Below are 13,131 nucleotides of genomic sequence, written 5' to 3'. Positions count from 1 at the left end.
TTGTTTTAAGGGGCGTTTTTCGGGTACTTTGTGCGGAGGAAGGATGTCCAGTGCCGTGGGCGAGCCGAGCACGGAGGTGTGGGCATAAGAGGAAGGAGGACGCAGGATATGACGGATGCGATCATACCAGCACTAAAGCACCGGATCCCATCAGAACTCCGAAGTTAAGCGTGCTTGGGCGAGAGTAGTACTAGGATGGGTGACCTCCTGGGAAGTCCTCGTGTTGCATTCCTTTTTTTTGGTTTTATTTTTGTTTGTTTTTCGAACACCAAACCATAGTAAAAATGGGTGACCGTTCTCGTGTTAAATTACCTTTTATTTGTTTTAAGGGGCGTTTTTTCGGGTACTTTGTGCGGAGGAAGGATGTCCAGTGCCGTGGGCGAGCCGAGCACGGAGGTGTGGGCATAAGAGGAAGGAGGACGCAGGATATGACGGATGCGATCATACCAGCACTAAAGCACCGGATCCCATCAGAACTCCGAAGTTAAGCGTGCTTGGGCGAGAGTAGTACTAGGATGGGTGACCTCCTGGGAAGTCCTCGTGTTGCATTCCTTTTTTTTTGGTTTTATTTTTGTTTGTTTTTCGAACACCAAACCATAGTAAAAATGGGTGACCGTTCTCGTGTTAAATTACCTTTTATTTGTTTTAAGGGGCGTTTTTCGGGTACTTTGTGCGGAGGAAGGATGTCCAGTGCCGTGGGCGAGCCGAGCACGGAGGTGTGGGCATAAGAGGAAGGAGGACGCAGGATATGACGGATGCGATCATACCAGCACTAAAGCACCGGATCCCATCAGAACTCCGAAGTTAAGCGTGCTTGGGCGAGAGTAGTACTAGGATGGGTGACCTCCTGGGAAGTCCTCGTGTTGCATTCCTTTTTTTTTGGTTTTATTTTTGTTTGTTTTTCGAACACCAAACCATAGTAAAAATGGGTGACCGTTCTCGTGTTAAATTACCTTTTATTTGTTTTAAGGGGCGTTTTTCGGGTACTTTGTGCGGAGGAAGGATGTCCAGTGCCGTGGGCGAGCCGAGCACGGAGGTGTGGGCATAAGAGGAAGGAGGACGCAGGATATGACGGATGCGATCATACCAGCACTAAAGCACCGGATCCCATCAGAACTCCGAAGTTAAGCGTGCTTGGGCGAGAGTAGTACTAGGATGGGTGACCTCCTGGGAAGTCCTCGTGTTGCATTCCTTTTTTTTTGGTTTTATTTTTGTTTGTTTTTCGAACACCAAACCATAGTAAAAATGGGTGACCGTTCTCGTGTTAAATTACCTTTTATTTGTTTTAAGGGGCGTTTTTTCGGGTACTTTGTGCGGAGGAAGGATGTCCAGTGCCGTGGGCGAGCCGAGCACGGAGGTGTGGGCATAAGAGGAAGGAGGACGCAGGATATGACGGATGCGATCATACCAGCACTAAAGCACCGGATCCCATCAGAACTCCGAAGTTAAGCGTGCTTGGGCGAGAGTAGTACTAGGATGGGTGACCTCCTGGGAAGTCCTCGTGTTGCATTCCTTTTTTTTTGGTTTTATTTTTGTTTGTTTTTCGAACACCAAACCATAGTAAAAATGGGTGACCGTTCTCGTGTTAAATTACCTTTTATTTGTTTTAAGGGGCGTTTTTCGGGTACTTTGTGCGGAGGAAGGATGTCCAGTGCCGTGGGCGAGCCGAGCACGGAGGTGTGGGCATAAGAGGAAGGAGGACGCAGGATATGACGGATGCGATCATACCAGCACTAAAGCACCGGATCCCATCAGAACTCCGAAGTTAAGCGTGCTTGGGCGAGAGTAGTACTAGGATGGGTGACCTCCTGGGAAGTCCTCGTGTTGCATTCCTTTTTTTTTGGTTTTATTTTTGTTTGTTTTTCGAACACCAAACCATAGTAAAAATGGGTGACCGTTCTCGTGTTAAATTACCTTTTATTTGTTTTAAGGGGCGTTTTTCGGGTACTTTGTGCGGAGGAAGGATGTCCAGTGCCGTGGGCGAGCCGAGCACGGAGGTGTGGGCATAAGAGGAAGGAGGACGCAGGATATGACGGATGCGATCATACCAGCACTAAAGCACCGGATCCCATCAGAACTCCGAAGTTAAGCGTGCTTGGGCGAGAGTAGTACTAGGATGGGTGACCTCCTGGGAAGTCCTCGTGTTGCATTCCTTTTTTTTTGGTTTTATTTTTGTTTGTTTTTCGAACACCAAACCATAGTAAAAATGGGTGACCGTTCTCGTGTTAAATTACCTTTTATTTGTTTTAAGGGGCGTTTTTCGGGTACTTTGTGCGGAGGAAGGATGTCCAGTGCCGTGGGCGAGCCGAGCACGGAGGTGTGGGCATAAGAGGAAGGAGGACGCAGGATATGACGGATGCGATCATACCAGCACTAAAGCACCGGATCCCATCAGAACTCCGAAGTTAAGCGTGCTTGGGCGAGAGTAGTACTAGGATGGGTGACCTCCTGGGAAGTCCTCGTGTTGCATTCCTTTTTTTTTGGTTTTATTTTTGTTTGTTTTTCGAACACCAAACCATAGTAAAAATGGGTGACCGTTCTCGTGTTAAATTACCTTTTATTTGTTTTAAGGGGCGTTTTTCGGGTACTTTGTGCGGAGGAAGGATGTCCAGTGCCGTGGGCGAGCCGAGCACGGAGGTGTGGGCATAAGAGGAAGGAGGACGCAGGATATGACGGATGCGATCATACCAGCACTAAAGCACCGGATCCCATCAGAACTCCGAAGTTAAGCGTGCTTGGGCGAGAGTAGTACTAGGATGGGTGACCTCCTGGGAAGTCCTCGTGTTGCATTCCTTTTTTTTTGGTTTTATTTTTGTTTGTTTTTCGAACACCAAACCATAGTAAAAATGGGTGACCGTTCTCGTGTTAAATTACCTTTTATTTGTTTTAAGGGGCGTTTTTCGGGTACTTTGTGCGGAGGAAGGATGTCCAGTGCCGTGGGCGAGCCGAGCACGGAGGTGTGGGCATAAGAGGAAGGAGGACGCAGGATATGACGGATGCGATCATACCAGCACTAAAGCACCGGATCCCATCAGAACTCCGAAGTTAAGCGTGCTTGGGCGAGAGTAGTACTAGGATGGGTGACCTCCTGGGAAGTCCTCGTGTTGCATTCCTTTTTTTTTGGTTTTATTTTTGTTTGTTTTTCGAACACCAAACCATAGTAAAAATGGGTGACCGTTCTCGTGTTAAATTACCTTTTATTTGTTTTAAGGGGCGTTTTTCGGGTACTTTGTGCGGAGGAAGGATGTCCAGTGCCGTGGGCGAGCCGAGCACGGAGGTGTGGGCATAAGAGGAAGGAGGACGCAGGATATGACGGATGCGATCATACCAGCACTAAAGCACCGGATCCCATCAGAACTCCGAAGTTAAGCGTGCTTGGGCGAGAGTAGTACTAGGATGGGTGACCTCCTGGGAAGTCCTCGTGTTGCATTCCTTTTTTTTTGGTTTTATTTTTGTTTGTTTTTCGAACACCAAACCATAGTAAAAATGGGTGACCGTTCTCGTGTTAAATTACCTTTTATTTGTTTTAAGGGGCGTTTTTCGGGTACTTTGTGCGGAGGAAGGATGTCCAGTGCCGTGGGCGAGCCGAGCACGGAGGTGTGGGCATAAGAGGAAGGAGGACGCAGGATATGACGGATGCGATCATACCAGCACTAAAGCACCGGATCCCATCAGAACTCCGAAGTTAAGCGTGCTTGGGCGAGAGTAGTACTAGGATGGGTGACCTCCTGGGAAGTCCTCGTGTTGCATTCCTTTTTTTTTGGTTTTATTTTTGTTTGTTTTTCGAACACCAAACCATAGTAAAAATGGGTGACCGTTCTCGTGTTAAATTACCTTTTATTTGTTTTAAGGGGCGTTTTTCGGGTACTTTGTGCGGAGGAAGGATGTCCAGTGCCGTGGGCGAGCCGAGCACGGAGGTGTGGGCATAAGAGGAAGGAGGACGCAGGATATGACGGATGCGATCATACCAGCACTAAAGCACCGGATCCCATCAGAACTCCGAAGTTAAGCGTGCTTGGGCGAGAGTAGTACTAGGATGGGTGACCTCCTGGGAAGTCCTCGTGTTGCATTCCTTTTTTTTTGGTTTTATTTTTGTTTGTTTTTCGAACACCAAACCATAGTAAAAATGGGTGACCGTTCTCGTGTTAAATTACCTTTTATTTGTTTTAAGGGGCGTTTTTCGGGTACTTTGTGCGGAGGAAGGATGTCCAGTGCCGTGGGCGAGCCGAGCACGGAGGTGTGGGCATAAGAGGAAGGAGGACGCAGGATATGACGGATGCGATCATACCAGCACTAAAGCACCGGATCCCATCAGAACTCCGAAGTTAAGCGTGCTTGGGCGAGAGTAGTACTAGGATGGGTGACCTCCTGGGAAGTCCTCGTGTTGCATTCCTTTTTTTTTGGTTTTATTTTTGTTTGTTTTTCGAACACCAAACCATAGTAAAAATGGGTGACCGTTCTCGTGTTAAATTACCTTTTATTTGTTTTAAGGGGCGTTTTTCGGGTACTTTGTGCGGAGGAAGGATGTCCAGTGCCGTGGGCGAGCCGAGCACGGAGGTGTGGGCATAAGAGGAAGGAGGACGCAGGATATGACGGATGCGATCATACCAGCACTAAAGCACCGGATCCCATCAGAACTCCGAAGTTAAGCGTGCTTGGGCGAGAGTAGTACTAGGATGGGTGACCTCCTGGGAAGTCCTCGTGTTGCATTCCTTTTTTTTTGGTTTTATTTTTGTTTGTTTTTCGAACACCAAACCATAGTAAAAATGGGTGACCGTTCTCGTGTTAAATTACCTTTTATTTGTTTTAAGGGGCGTTTTTCGGGTACTTTGTGCGGAGGAAGGATGTCCAGTGCCGTGGGCGAGCCGAGCACGGAGGTGTGGGCATAAGAGGAAGGAGGACGCAGGATATGACGGATGCGATCATACCAGCACTAAAGCACCGGATCCCATCAGAACTCCGAAGTTAAGCGTGCTTGGGCGAGAGTAGTACTAGGATGGGTGACCTCCTGGGAAGTCCTCGTGTTGCATTCCTTTTTTTTTGGTTTTATTTTTGTTTGTTTTTCGAACACCAAACCATAGTAAAAATGGGTGACCGTTCTCGTGTTAAATTACCTTTTATTTGTTTTAAGGGGCGTTTTTCGGGTACTTTGTGCGGAGGAAGGATGTCCAGTGCCGTGGGCGAGCCGAGCACGGAGGTGTGGGCATAAGAGGAAGGAGGACGCAGGATATGACGGATGCGATCATACCAGCACTAAAGCACCGGATCCCATCAGAACTCCGAAGTTAAGCGTGCTTGGGCGAGAGTAGTACTAGGATGGGTGACCTCCTGGGAAGTCCTCGTGTTGCATTCCTTTTTTTTTGGTTTTATTTTTGTTTGTTTTTCGAACACCAAACCATAGTAAAAATGGGTGACCGTTCTCGTGTTAAATTACCTTTTATTTGTTTTAAGGGGCGTTTTTCGGGTACTTTGTGCGGAGGAAGGATGTCCAGTGCCGTGGGCGAGCCGAGCACGGAGGTGTGGGCATAAGAGGAAGGAGGACGCAGGATATGACGGATGCGATCATACCAGCACTAAAGCACCGGATCCCATCAGAACTCCGAAGTTAAGCGTGCTTGGGCGAGAGTAGTACTAGGATGGGTGACCTCCTGGGAAGTCCTCGTGTTGCATTCCTTTTTTTTTGGTTTTATTTTTGTTTGTTTTTCGAACACCAAACCATAGTAAAAATGGGTGACCGTTCTCGTGTTAAATTACCTTTTATTTGTTTTAAGGGGCGTTTTTCGGGTACTTTGTGCGGAGGAAGGATGTCCAGTGCCGTGGGCGAGCCGAGCACGGAGGTGTGGGCATAAGAGGAAGGAGGACGCAGGATATGACGGATGCGATCATACCAGCACTAAAGCACCGGATCCCATCAGAACTCCGAAGTTAAGCGTGCTTGGGCGAGAGTAGTACTAGGATGGGTGACCTCCTGGGAAGTCCTCGTGTTGCATTCCTTTTTTTTTGGTTTTATTTTTGTTTGTTTTTCGAACACCAAACCATAGTAAAAATGGGTGACCGTTCTCGTGTTAAATTACCTTTTATTTGTTTTAAGGGGCGTTTTTCGGGTACTTTGTGCGGAGGAAGGATGTCCAGTGCCGTGGGCGAGCCGAGCACGGAGGTGTGGGCATAAGAGGAAGGAGGACGCAGGATATGACGGATGCGATCATACCAGCACTAAAGCACCGGATCCCATCAGAACTCCGAAGTTAAGCGTGCTTGGGCGAGAGTAGTACTAGGATGGGTGACCTCCTGGGAAGTCCTCGTGTTGCATTCCTTTTTTTTTGGTTTTATTTTTGTTTGTTTTTCGAACACCAAACCATAGTAAAAATGGGTGACCGTTCTCGTGTTAAATTACCTTTTATTTGTTTTAAGGGGCGTTTTTCGGGTACTTTGTGCGGAGGAAGGATGTCCAGTGCCGTGGGCGAGCCGAGCACGGAGGTGTGGGCATAAGAGGAAGGAGGACGCAGGATATGACGGATGCGATCATACCAGCACTAAAGCACCGGATCCCATCAGAACTCCGAAGTTAAGCGTGCTTGGGCGAGAGTAGTACTAGGATGGGTGACCTCCTGGGAAGTCCTCGTGTTGCATTCCTTTTTTTTTGGTTTTATTTTTGTTTGTTTTTCGAACACCAAACCATAGTAAAAATGGGTGACCGTTCTCGTGTTAAATTACCTTTTATTTGTTTTAAGGGGCGTTTTTCGGGTACTTTGTGCGGAGGAAGGATGTCCAGTGCCGTGGGCGAGCCGAGCACGGAGGTGTGGGCATAAGAGGAAGGAGGACGCAGGATATGACGGATGCGATCATACCAGCACTAAAGCACCGGATCCCATCAGAACTCCGAAGTTAAGCGTGCTTGGGCGAGAGTAGTACTAGGATGGGTGACCTCCTGGGAAGTCCTCGTGTTGCATTCCTTTTTTTTTGGTTTTATTTTTGTTTGTTTTTCGAACACCAAACCATAGTAAAAATGGGTGACCGTTCTCGTGTTAAATTACCTTTTATTTGTTTTAAGGGGCGTTTTTCGGGTACTTTGTGCGGAGGAAGGATGTCCAGTGCCGTGGGCGAGCCGAGCACGGAGGTGTGGGCATAAGAGGAAGGAGGACGCAGGATATGACGGATGCGATCATACCAGCACTAAAGCACCGGATCCCATCAGAACTCCGAAGTTAAGCGTGCTTGGGCGAGAGTAGTACTAGGATGGGTGACCTCCTGGGAAGTCCTCGTGTTGCATTCCTTTTTTTTTGGTTTTATTTTTGTTTGTTTTTCGAACACCAAACCATAGTAAAAATGGGTGACCGTTCTCGTGTTAAATTACCTTTTATTTGTTTTAAGGGGCGTTTTTCGGGTACTTTGTGCGGAGGAAGGATGTCCAGTGCCGTGGGCGAGCCGAGCACGGAGGTGTGGGCATAAGAGGAAGGAGGACGCAGGATATGACGGATGCGATCATACCAGCACTAAAGCACCGGATCCCATCAGAACTCCGAAGTTAAGCGTGCTTGGGCGAGAGTAGTACTAGGATGGGTGACCTCCTGGGAAGTCCTCGTGTTGCATTCCTTTTTTTTGGTTTTATTTTTGTTTGTTTTTCGAACACCAAACCATAGTAAAAATGGGTGACCGTTCTCGTGTTAAATTACCTTTTATTTGTTTTAAGGGGCGTTTTTCGGGTACTTTGTGCGGAGGAAGGATGTCCAGTGCCGTGGGCGAGCCGAGCACGGAGGTGTGGGCATAAGAGGAAGGAGGACGCAGGATATGACGGATGCGATCATACCAGCACTAAAGCACCGGATCCCATCAGAACTCCGAAGTTAAGCGTGCTTGGGCGAGAGTAGTACTAGGATGGGTGACCTCCTGGGAAGTCCTCGTGTTGCATTCCTTTTTTTTTGGTTTTATTTTTGTTTGTTTTTCGAACACCAAACCATAGTAAAAATGGGTGACCGTTCTCGTGTTAAATTACCTTTTATTTGTTTTAAGGGGCGTTTTTCGGGTACTTTGTGCGGAGGAAGGATGTCCAGTGCCGTGGGCGAGCCGAGCACGGAGGTGTGGGCATAAGAGGAAGGAGGACGCAGGATATGACGGATGCGATCATACCAGCACTAAAGCACCGGATCCCATCAGAACTCCGAAGTTAAGCGTGCTTGGGCGAGAGTAGTACTAGGATGGGTGACCTCCTGGGAAGTCCTCGTGTTGCATTCCTTTTTTTTTGGTTTTATTTTTGTTTGTTTTTCGAACACCAAACCATAGTAAAAATGGGTGACCGTTCTCGTGTTAAATTACCTTTTATTTGTTTTAAGGGGCGTTTTTCGGGTACTTTGTGCGGAGGAAGGATGTCCAGTGCCGTGGGCGAGCCGAGCACGGAGGTGTGGGCATAAGAGGAAGGAGGACGCAGGATATGACGGATGCGATCATACCAGCACTAAAGCACCGGATCCCATCAGAACTCCGAAGTTAAGCGTGCTTGGGCGAGAGTAGTACTAGGATGGGTGACCTCCTGGGAAGTCCTCGTGTTGCATTCCTTTTTTTTTGGTTTTATTTTTGTTTGTTTTTCGAACACCAAACCATAGTAAAAATGGGTGACCGTTCTCGTGTTAAATTACCTTTTATTTGTTTTAAGGGGCGTTTTTCGGGTACTTTGTGCGGAGGAAGGATGTCCAGTGCCGTGGGCGAGCCGAGCACGGAGGTGTGGGCATAAGAGGAAGGAGGACGCAGGATATGACGGATGCGATCATACCAGCACTAAAGCACCGGATCCCATCAGAACTCCGAAGTTAAGCGTGCTTGGGCGAGAGTAGTACTAGGATGGGTGACCTCCTGGGAAGTCCTCGTGTTGCATTCCTTTTTTTTTGGTTTTATTTTTGTTTGTTTTTCGAACACCAAACCATAGTAAAAATGGGTGACCGTTCTCGTGTTAAATTACCTTTTATTTGTTTTAAGGGGCGTTTTTCGGGTACTTTGTGCGGAGGAAGGATGTCCAGTGCCGTGGGCGAGCCGAGCACGGAGGTGTGGGCATAAGAGGAAGGAGGACGCAGGATATGACGGATGCGATCATACCAGCACTAAAGCACCGGATCCCATCAGAACTCCGAAGTTAAGCGTGCTTGGGCGAGAGTAGTACTAGGATGGGTGACCTCCTGGGAAGTCCTCGTGTTGCATTCCTTTTTTTTTGGTTTTATTTTTGTTTGTTTTTCGAACACCAAACCATAGTAAAAATGGGTGACCGTTCTCGTGTTAAATTACCTTTTATTTGTTTTAAGGGGCGTTTTTCGGGTACTTTGTGCGGAGGAAGGATGTCCAGTGCCGTGGGCGAGCCGAGCACGGAGGTGTGGGCATAAGAGGAAGGAGGACGCAGGATATGACGGATGCGATCATACCAGCACTAAAGCACCGGATCCCATCAGAACTCCGAAGTTAAGCGTGCTTGGGCGAGAGTAGTACTAGGATAGGTGACCTCCTGGGAAGTCCTCGTGTTGCATTCCTTTTTTTTTGGTTTTATTTTTGTTTGTTTTTCGAACACCAAACCATAGTAAAAATGGGTGACCGTTCTCGTGTTAAATTACCTTTTATTTGTTTTAAGGGGCGTTTTTCGGGTACTTTGTGCGGAGGAAGGATGTCCAGTGCCGTGGGCAAGCCGAGCACGGAGGTGTGGGCATAAGAGGAAGGAGGACGCAGGATATGACGGATGCGATCATACCAGCACTAAAGCACCGGATCCCATCAGAACTCCGAAGTTAAGCGTGCTTGGGCGAGAGTAGTACTAGGATGGGTGACCTCCTGGGAAGTCCTCGTGTTGCATTCCTTTTTTTTTGTTTTATTTTTGTTTGTTTTTCGAACACCAAACCATAGTAAAAATGGGTGACCGTTCTCGTGTTAAATTACCTTTTATTTGTTTTAAGGGGCGTTTTTCGGGTACTTTGTGCGGAGGAAGGATGTCCAGTGCCGTGGGCGAGCCGAGCACGGAGGTGTGGGCATAAGAGGAAGGAGGACGCAGGATATGACGGATGCGATCATACCAGCACTAAAGCACCGGATCCCATCAGAACTCCGAAGTTAAGCGTGCTTGGGCGAGAGTAGTACTAGGATGGGTGATAGTCGCCTAGAGGGGGGGTGAATAGGGCGAAACTGAATTTTACAAATATAAACACAACTACAAGACGGGTTAGCGTTAGAAATATAAACGAGTCCGCGAGAGAGGGCGCAAAACAAATCGCGAGCAAATAATGAAGTGTGACACACGGATTTGTTTCACCGAGGTTCGGTTCTCTCAAACCTACTCCCCGTTGAGGAGGCCACAAAGGCCGGGTCTCTTTCAACCCTTCCCTCTCTCAAACGGTCCCTCGGACCGAGTGAGCTTCTCTTCTCAAATCAAAGCCGGGAACAAAACTTCCCCGCAAGGGCCACCACACAATTGGTGCCTCTTGCCTTGATTACAATGGAGTTTTGATCACAAGAACAAGTGAGAAAGAAAAGAAGCAATCCAAGCGCAAGAGCTCAAATGAACACGGCAAATCACTCTCACTAGTCACTAGGGTTTTGTGTGGAATTGGAGAGGATTTGATCTCTTTGAATGTGTCTAGAATTGATGCCTAGCTCTTGTAAGTGGTTGAGAAGTGGGAAAACTTGGATGCCATGAATGGTGGGGTGGTTGGGGTATTTATAGCCCCAACCACCAAATGTGGCCGTTGGGAACCTGTCTGTTCGATGGCGCACCGGACAGTCCGGTGCACACCGGACAGTCCGGTGCCCCCTGCCACGTCATCACTGCCGTTGGATTCTAGCCGTTGGAGCTTCTGACTTGTGGGCCCGCCTGGGTGTCCGGTGCACACCGGACATGTACTGTTTGATGTCCGGTGCACCGGTATGGGCGTGCCTGACGTCTGCGCGCGCTGCGCGCGCATTAAATGCACCGCAGGGAGCCGTTGGCGCCGCAGGGAGCCGTTGCTCCGCTGGCGCACCGGACAGTCCGGTGCACACCGGACAGTCCGGTGAATTTTAGCGGAGCGGCTGCCGCGCGAACCCGAGGCTGACAAGTTCCGGAGACCGCGCTTCCTTGGAGCACCGGACATGTCCGGTGCACACCGGACAGTCCGGTGAATTATAGCGCGCCGGCTTCCGAGAATTCCCGAGGGCGAAGAGTTTGAGTTGGTGTCCTCTGGGCGCACCGGACACTGTCCGGTGCACACCGGACAGTCCGGTGCCTCCAGCCAGAGGTGCCCTCGGTTGCCTCATTGCTCCTTTGTTGAATCCAACACTTGGTCTTTTTATTGACTGAATGTGAACCTTTAACACCTGTATAATCTATACACTTAGGCAAACTAGTTAGTCCAAAGATTTGCGTTGGGCAATTCAACCACCAAAAGTATTTGGGAACTAGGTGAAAGCCTAATTCCCTTTCAATCTCCCCCTTTTTGGTGATTGATGCCAACACAAACCAAAGCAAGTATAGAAGTGCATAATTGAACTAGTTTGCATAATGTAAGTGTAAAGGTTGCTTGGAATTGAGCCAATAAAACTACTTACAAGATATGCATGGAATGTTTCTTTCTTATATAACATTTTGGACCACGTTTGCACCACATGTTTTGTTTTTGCAAACTCTTTTGTAAATCTTTTTCAAAGTTCTTTTGCAAATAGTCAAAGGTAAATGAATAGGATTTGCAAAGCATTTTCGAGATTTGAAATTTTCTCCCCCTGTTTCAAATGCTTTTCCTTTGACTTAACAAAACTCCCCCTAAATTGAATCCTCCTCTTAGTGTTCAAGAGGGTTTTGATGTAAGATTTTTGAAATCCCCCTTTTGAACATAATAGGATATCAATTGATAAATACTTTTGGAAAACACTAAGTTTTTGACTTTGGTGGTGGTGCGGTCCTTTTGCTTTGGGCTCCTTTCTCCCCCTTTTTGGCATGAATCGCCAAAAACGGAAACATTAGAGCCCTCGAAGTGCTATCTTCCCCTTTGGTCATAAGTAAATGAGTTGAGATTATACCAAAGACGAAGTCCTTTTCTTTGATGCTCATTTCCCCCAAAGAATAGAGAGATGGTTGGAGTGATAGCGAAGGATGAGTTACGTAGTGGAAGCCTTTGTCTTCGCCGAAGACTCCAATTCCCTTTCAATATACCTATGACTTGGTTTGAAATAGACTTGAAAACACATTAGTCATAGCATATAAAAGAGATATGATCAAAGGTATTCAAATGAGCTATGTGTGCAAGCTAGCAAAAGAAGTTTCTAGAATCAAGAATATTGAGCTCATGCCTAAGTCTGGTAAAAGATTGTTCATCAAGTGGCTTGGTAAAGATATCGGCTAATTGATTTTTAGTATTGATGTAAGAAATCTCGATATCCCCCTTTTGTTGGTGATCCCTAAGAAAATGATACCGAATGGCTATGTGCTTAGTGCGGCTATGCTCGACGGGATTGTCGGCCATTTTGATTGCACTCTCATTATCACATAGCAAAGGGACTTTGGTTAATTTGTAACCATAGTCCCGCAGGGTTTGCCTCATCCAGAGCAATTGCGCGCAACAATGTCCTGCGGCAATGTACTCGGCTTCGGCGGTGGAAAGAGCGACCGAATTTTGCTTCTTTGAAGCCCATGACACCAAGGATCTTCCCAAGAACTGGCAAGTCCCCGATGTGCTCTTCCTATTAATTTTGCACCCCGCCCAATCGGCATCCGAATAACCAATCAAATCAAACGTGGATCCCCGAGGGTACCAAAGCCCAAACTTAGGTGTGTAAGCCAAATATCTCAAGATTCGTTTTACGGCCGTAAGGTGGGATTCCTTAGGGTCGGATTGGAATCTTGCACACATGCATACGGAAAGCATAATGTCCGGTCGAGATGCACATAAATAAAGCAATGAACCAATCATCGACCGGTATACCTTTTGATCCACGGACTTACCTCCCGTGTCGAGGTCGAGATGCCCATTTGTTCCCATGGGTGTCTTGATGGGCTTGGCATCCTTCATTCCAAACTTGGTTAGAATGTCTTGAGTGTACTTCGTTTGGCTAATGAAGGTGCCCTCTTGGAGTTGCTTGACTTGGAATCCTAGAAAATACTTCAACTCCCCCATCATCGACATCTCGAAT

At 47.6% G+C, this 13,131-nt stretch overlaps 31 non-coding genes and 1 pseudogene across 31 annotated transcripts; all 32 read left to right on the top strand.

Annotated features, from left to right (window-relative positions):
• The first annotated feature begins 113 nt into the window (after positions 1–113).
• Positions 114–232, top strand: LOC118474501 (5S ribosomal RNA). Its single transcript, XR_004854189.1, has one exon. It is a non-coding gene; the product is annotated as a 5S ribosomal RNA (ribosomal RNA).
• Positions 233–433: 201 nt separating this feature from the next.
• On the top strand, positions 434–552 carry LOC118474500 (5S ribosomal RNA). The gene has a single exon (XR_004854188.1). It is a non-coding gene; the product is annotated as a 5S ribosomal RNA (ribosomal RNA).
• A 201-nt stretch (positions 553–753) lies between these two features.
• LOC118474499 (5S ribosomal RNA) lies at positions 754–872 on the top strand. The gene has a single exon (XR_004854187.1). It is a non-coding gene; the product is annotated as a 5S ribosomal RNA (ribosomal RNA).
• A 201-nt stretch (positions 873–1,073) lies between these two features.
• Positions 1,074–1,192, top strand: LOC118474498 (5S ribosomal RNA). Its single transcript, XR_004854186.1, has one exon. It is a non-coding gene; the product is annotated as a 5S ribosomal RNA (ribosomal RNA).
• A 202-nt stretch (positions 1,193–1,394) lies between these two features.
• Positions 1,395–1,513, top strand: LOC118474497 (5S ribosomal RNA). Its single transcript, XR_004854185.1, has one exon. It is a non-coding gene; the product is annotated as a 5S ribosomal RNA (ribosomal RNA).
• A 201-nt stretch (positions 1,514–1,714) lies between these two features.
• Positions 1,715–1,833, top strand: LOC118474496 (5S ribosomal RNA). The gene has a single exon (XR_004854184.1). It is a non-coding gene; the product is annotated as a 5S ribosomal RNA (ribosomal RNA).
• A 201-nt stretch (positions 1,834–2,034) lies between these two features.
• LOC118474495 (5S ribosomal RNA) lies at positions 2,035–2,153 on the top strand. The gene has a single exon (XR_004854183.1). It is a non-coding gene; the product is annotated as a 5S ribosomal RNA (ribosomal RNA).
• A 201-nt stretch (positions 2,154–2,354) lies between these two features.
• On the top strand, positions 2,355–2,473 carry LOC118474494 (5S ribosomal RNA). The gene has a single exon (XR_004854182.1). It is a non-coding gene; the product is annotated as a 5S ribosomal RNA (ribosomal RNA).
• Positions 2,474–2,674: 201 nt separating this feature from the next.
• Positions 2,675–2,793, top strand: LOC118474493 (5S ribosomal RNA). The gene has a single exon (XR_004854181.1). It is a non-coding gene; the product is annotated as a 5S ribosomal RNA (ribosomal RNA).
• A 201-nt stretch (positions 2,794–2,994) lies between these two features.
• Positions 2,995–3,113, top strand: LOC118474491 (5S ribosomal RNA). The gene has a single exon (XR_004854179.1). It is a non-coding gene; the product is annotated as a 5S ribosomal RNA (ribosomal RNA).
• Positions 3,114–3,314: 201 nt separating this feature from the next.
• Positions 3,315–3,433, top strand: LOC118474490 (5S ribosomal RNA). Its single transcript, XR_004854178.1, has one exon. It is a non-coding gene; the product is annotated as a 5S ribosomal RNA (ribosomal RNA).
• A 201-nt stretch (positions 3,434–3,634) lies between these two features.
• Positions 3,635–3,753, top strand: LOC118474489 (5S ribosomal RNA). Its single transcript, XR_004854177.1, has one exon. It is a non-coding gene; the product is annotated as a 5S ribosomal RNA (ribosomal RNA).
• Positions 3,754–3,954: 201 nt separating this feature from the next.
• Positions 3,955–4,073, top strand: LOC118474488 (5S ribosomal RNA). The gene has a single exon (XR_004854176.1). It is a non-coding gene; the product is annotated as a 5S ribosomal RNA (ribosomal RNA).
• Positions 4,074–4,274: 201 nt separating this feature from the next.
• On the top strand, positions 4,275–4,393 carry LOC118474487 (5S ribosomal RNA). Its single transcript, XR_004854175.1, has one exon. It is a non-coding gene; the product is annotated as a 5S ribosomal RNA (ribosomal RNA).
• A 201-nt stretch (positions 4,394–4,594) lies between these two features.
• On the top strand, positions 4,595–4,713 carry LOC118474486 (5S ribosomal RNA). The gene has a single exon (XR_004854174.1). It is a non-coding gene; the product is annotated as a 5S ribosomal RNA (ribosomal RNA).
• Positions 4,714–4,914: 201 nt separating this feature from the next.
• Positions 4,915–5,033, top strand: LOC118474485 (5S ribosomal RNA). Its single transcript, XR_004854173.1, has one exon. It is a non-coding gene; the product is annotated as a 5S ribosomal RNA (ribosomal RNA).
• Positions 5,034–5,234: 201 nt separating this feature from the next.
• On the top strand, positions 5,235–5,353 carry LOC118474484 (5S ribosomal RNA). Its single transcript, XR_004854172.1, has one exon. It is a non-coding gene; the product is annotated as a 5S ribosomal RNA (ribosomal RNA).
• A 201-nt stretch (positions 5,354–5,554) lies between these two features.
• Positions 5,555–5,673, top strand: LOC118474483 (5S ribosomal RNA). Its single transcript, XR_004854171.1, has one exon. It is a non-coding gene; the product is annotated as a 5S ribosomal RNA (ribosomal RNA).
• Positions 5,674–5,874: 201 nt separating this feature from the next.
• On the top strand, positions 5,875–5,993 carry LOC118474482 (5S ribosomal RNA). The gene has a single exon (XR_004854170.1). It is a non-coding gene; the product is annotated as a 5S ribosomal RNA (ribosomal RNA).
• Positions 5,994–6,194: 201 nt separating this feature from the next.
• Positions 6,195–6,313, top strand: LOC118474480 (5S ribosomal RNA). Its single transcript, XR_004854168.1, has one exon. It is a non-coding gene; the product is annotated as a 5S ribosomal RNA (ribosomal RNA).
• Positions 6,314–6,514: 201 nt separating this feature from the next.
• LOC118474479 (5S ribosomal RNA) lies at positions 6,515–6,633 on the top strand. Its single transcript, XR_004854167.1, has one exon. It is a non-coding gene; the product is annotated as a 5S ribosomal RNA (ribosomal RNA).
• Positions 6,634–6,834: 201 nt separating this feature from the next.
• On the top strand, positions 6,835–6,953 carry LOC118474478 (5S ribosomal RNA). The gene has a single exon (XR_004854166.1). It is a non-coding gene; the product is annotated as a 5S ribosomal RNA (ribosomal RNA).
• A 201-nt stretch (positions 6,954–7,154) lies between these two features.
• On the top strand, positions 7,155–7,273 carry LOC118474477 (5S ribosomal RNA). Its single transcript, XR_004854165.1, has one exon. It is a non-coding gene; the product is annotated as a 5S ribosomal RNA (ribosomal RNA).
• A 201-nt stretch (positions 7,274–7,474) lies between these two features.
• Positions 7,475–7,593, top strand: LOC118474476 (5S ribosomal RNA). Its single transcript, XR_004854164.1, has one exon. It is a non-coding gene; the product is annotated as a 5S ribosomal RNA (ribosomal RNA).
• Positions 7,594–7,793: 200 nt separating this feature from the next.
• Positions 7,794–7,912, top strand: LOC118474475 (5S ribosomal RNA). The gene has a single exon (XR_004854163.1). It is a non-coding gene; the product is annotated as a 5S ribosomal RNA (ribosomal RNA).
• Positions 7,913–8,113: 201 nt separating this feature from the next.
• Positions 8,114–8,232, top strand: LOC118474474 (5S ribosomal RNA). Its single transcript, XR_004854162.1, has one exon. It is a non-coding gene; the product is annotated as a 5S ribosomal RNA (ribosomal RNA).
• Positions 8,233–8,433: 201 nt separating this feature from the next.
• Positions 8,434–8,552, top strand: LOC118474473 (5S ribosomal RNA). The gene has a single exon (XR_004854161.1). It is a non-coding gene; the product is annotated as a 5S ribosomal RNA (ribosomal RNA).
• A 201-nt stretch (positions 8,553–8,753) lies between these two features.
• Positions 8,754–8,872, top strand: LOC118474472 (5S ribosomal RNA). Its single transcript, XR_004854160.1, has one exon. It is a non-coding gene; the product is annotated as a 5S ribosomal RNA (ribosomal RNA).
• Positions 8,873–9,073: 201 nt separating this feature from the next.
• Positions 9,074–9,192, top strand: LOC118474471 (5S ribosomal RNA). The gene has a single exon (XR_004854159.1). It is a non-coding gene; the product is annotated as a 5S ribosomal RNA (ribosomal RNA).
• A 201-nt stretch (positions 9,193–9,393) lies between these two features.
• On the top strand, positions 9,394–9,512 carry LOC118474618 (5S ribosomal RNA). The gene has a single exon (XR_004854306.1). It is a non-coding gene; the product is annotated as a 5S ribosomal RNA (ribosomal RNA).
• A 201-nt stretch (positions 9,513–9,713) lies between these two features.
• On the top strand, positions 9,714–9,832 carry LOC118474469 (5S ribosomal RNA). The gene has a single exon (XR_004854157.1). It is a non-coding gene; the product is annotated as a 5S ribosomal RNA (ribosomal RNA).
• Positions 9,833–10,032: 200 nt separating this feature from the next.
• On the top strand, positions 10,033–10,164 carry LOC118474620 (uncharacterized; annotated as a pseudogene).
• The last annotated feature ends 2,967 nt before the right edge of the window (positions 10,165–13,131 follow it).

This window comes from Zea mays, unplaced genomic scaffold (assembly GCF_902167145.1).
Source record: "Zea mays cultivar B73 unplaced genomic scaffold, Zm-B73-REFERENCE-NAM-5.0 scaffold_290, whole genome shotgun sequence".
NCBI lineage: Eukaryota > Viridiplantae > Streptophyta > Magnoliopsida > Poales > Poaceae > Zea > Zea mays.
Note: the sequence above shows the minus strand (reverse complement) of the source record. Positions and strands in the feature narration are given on the sequence as shown.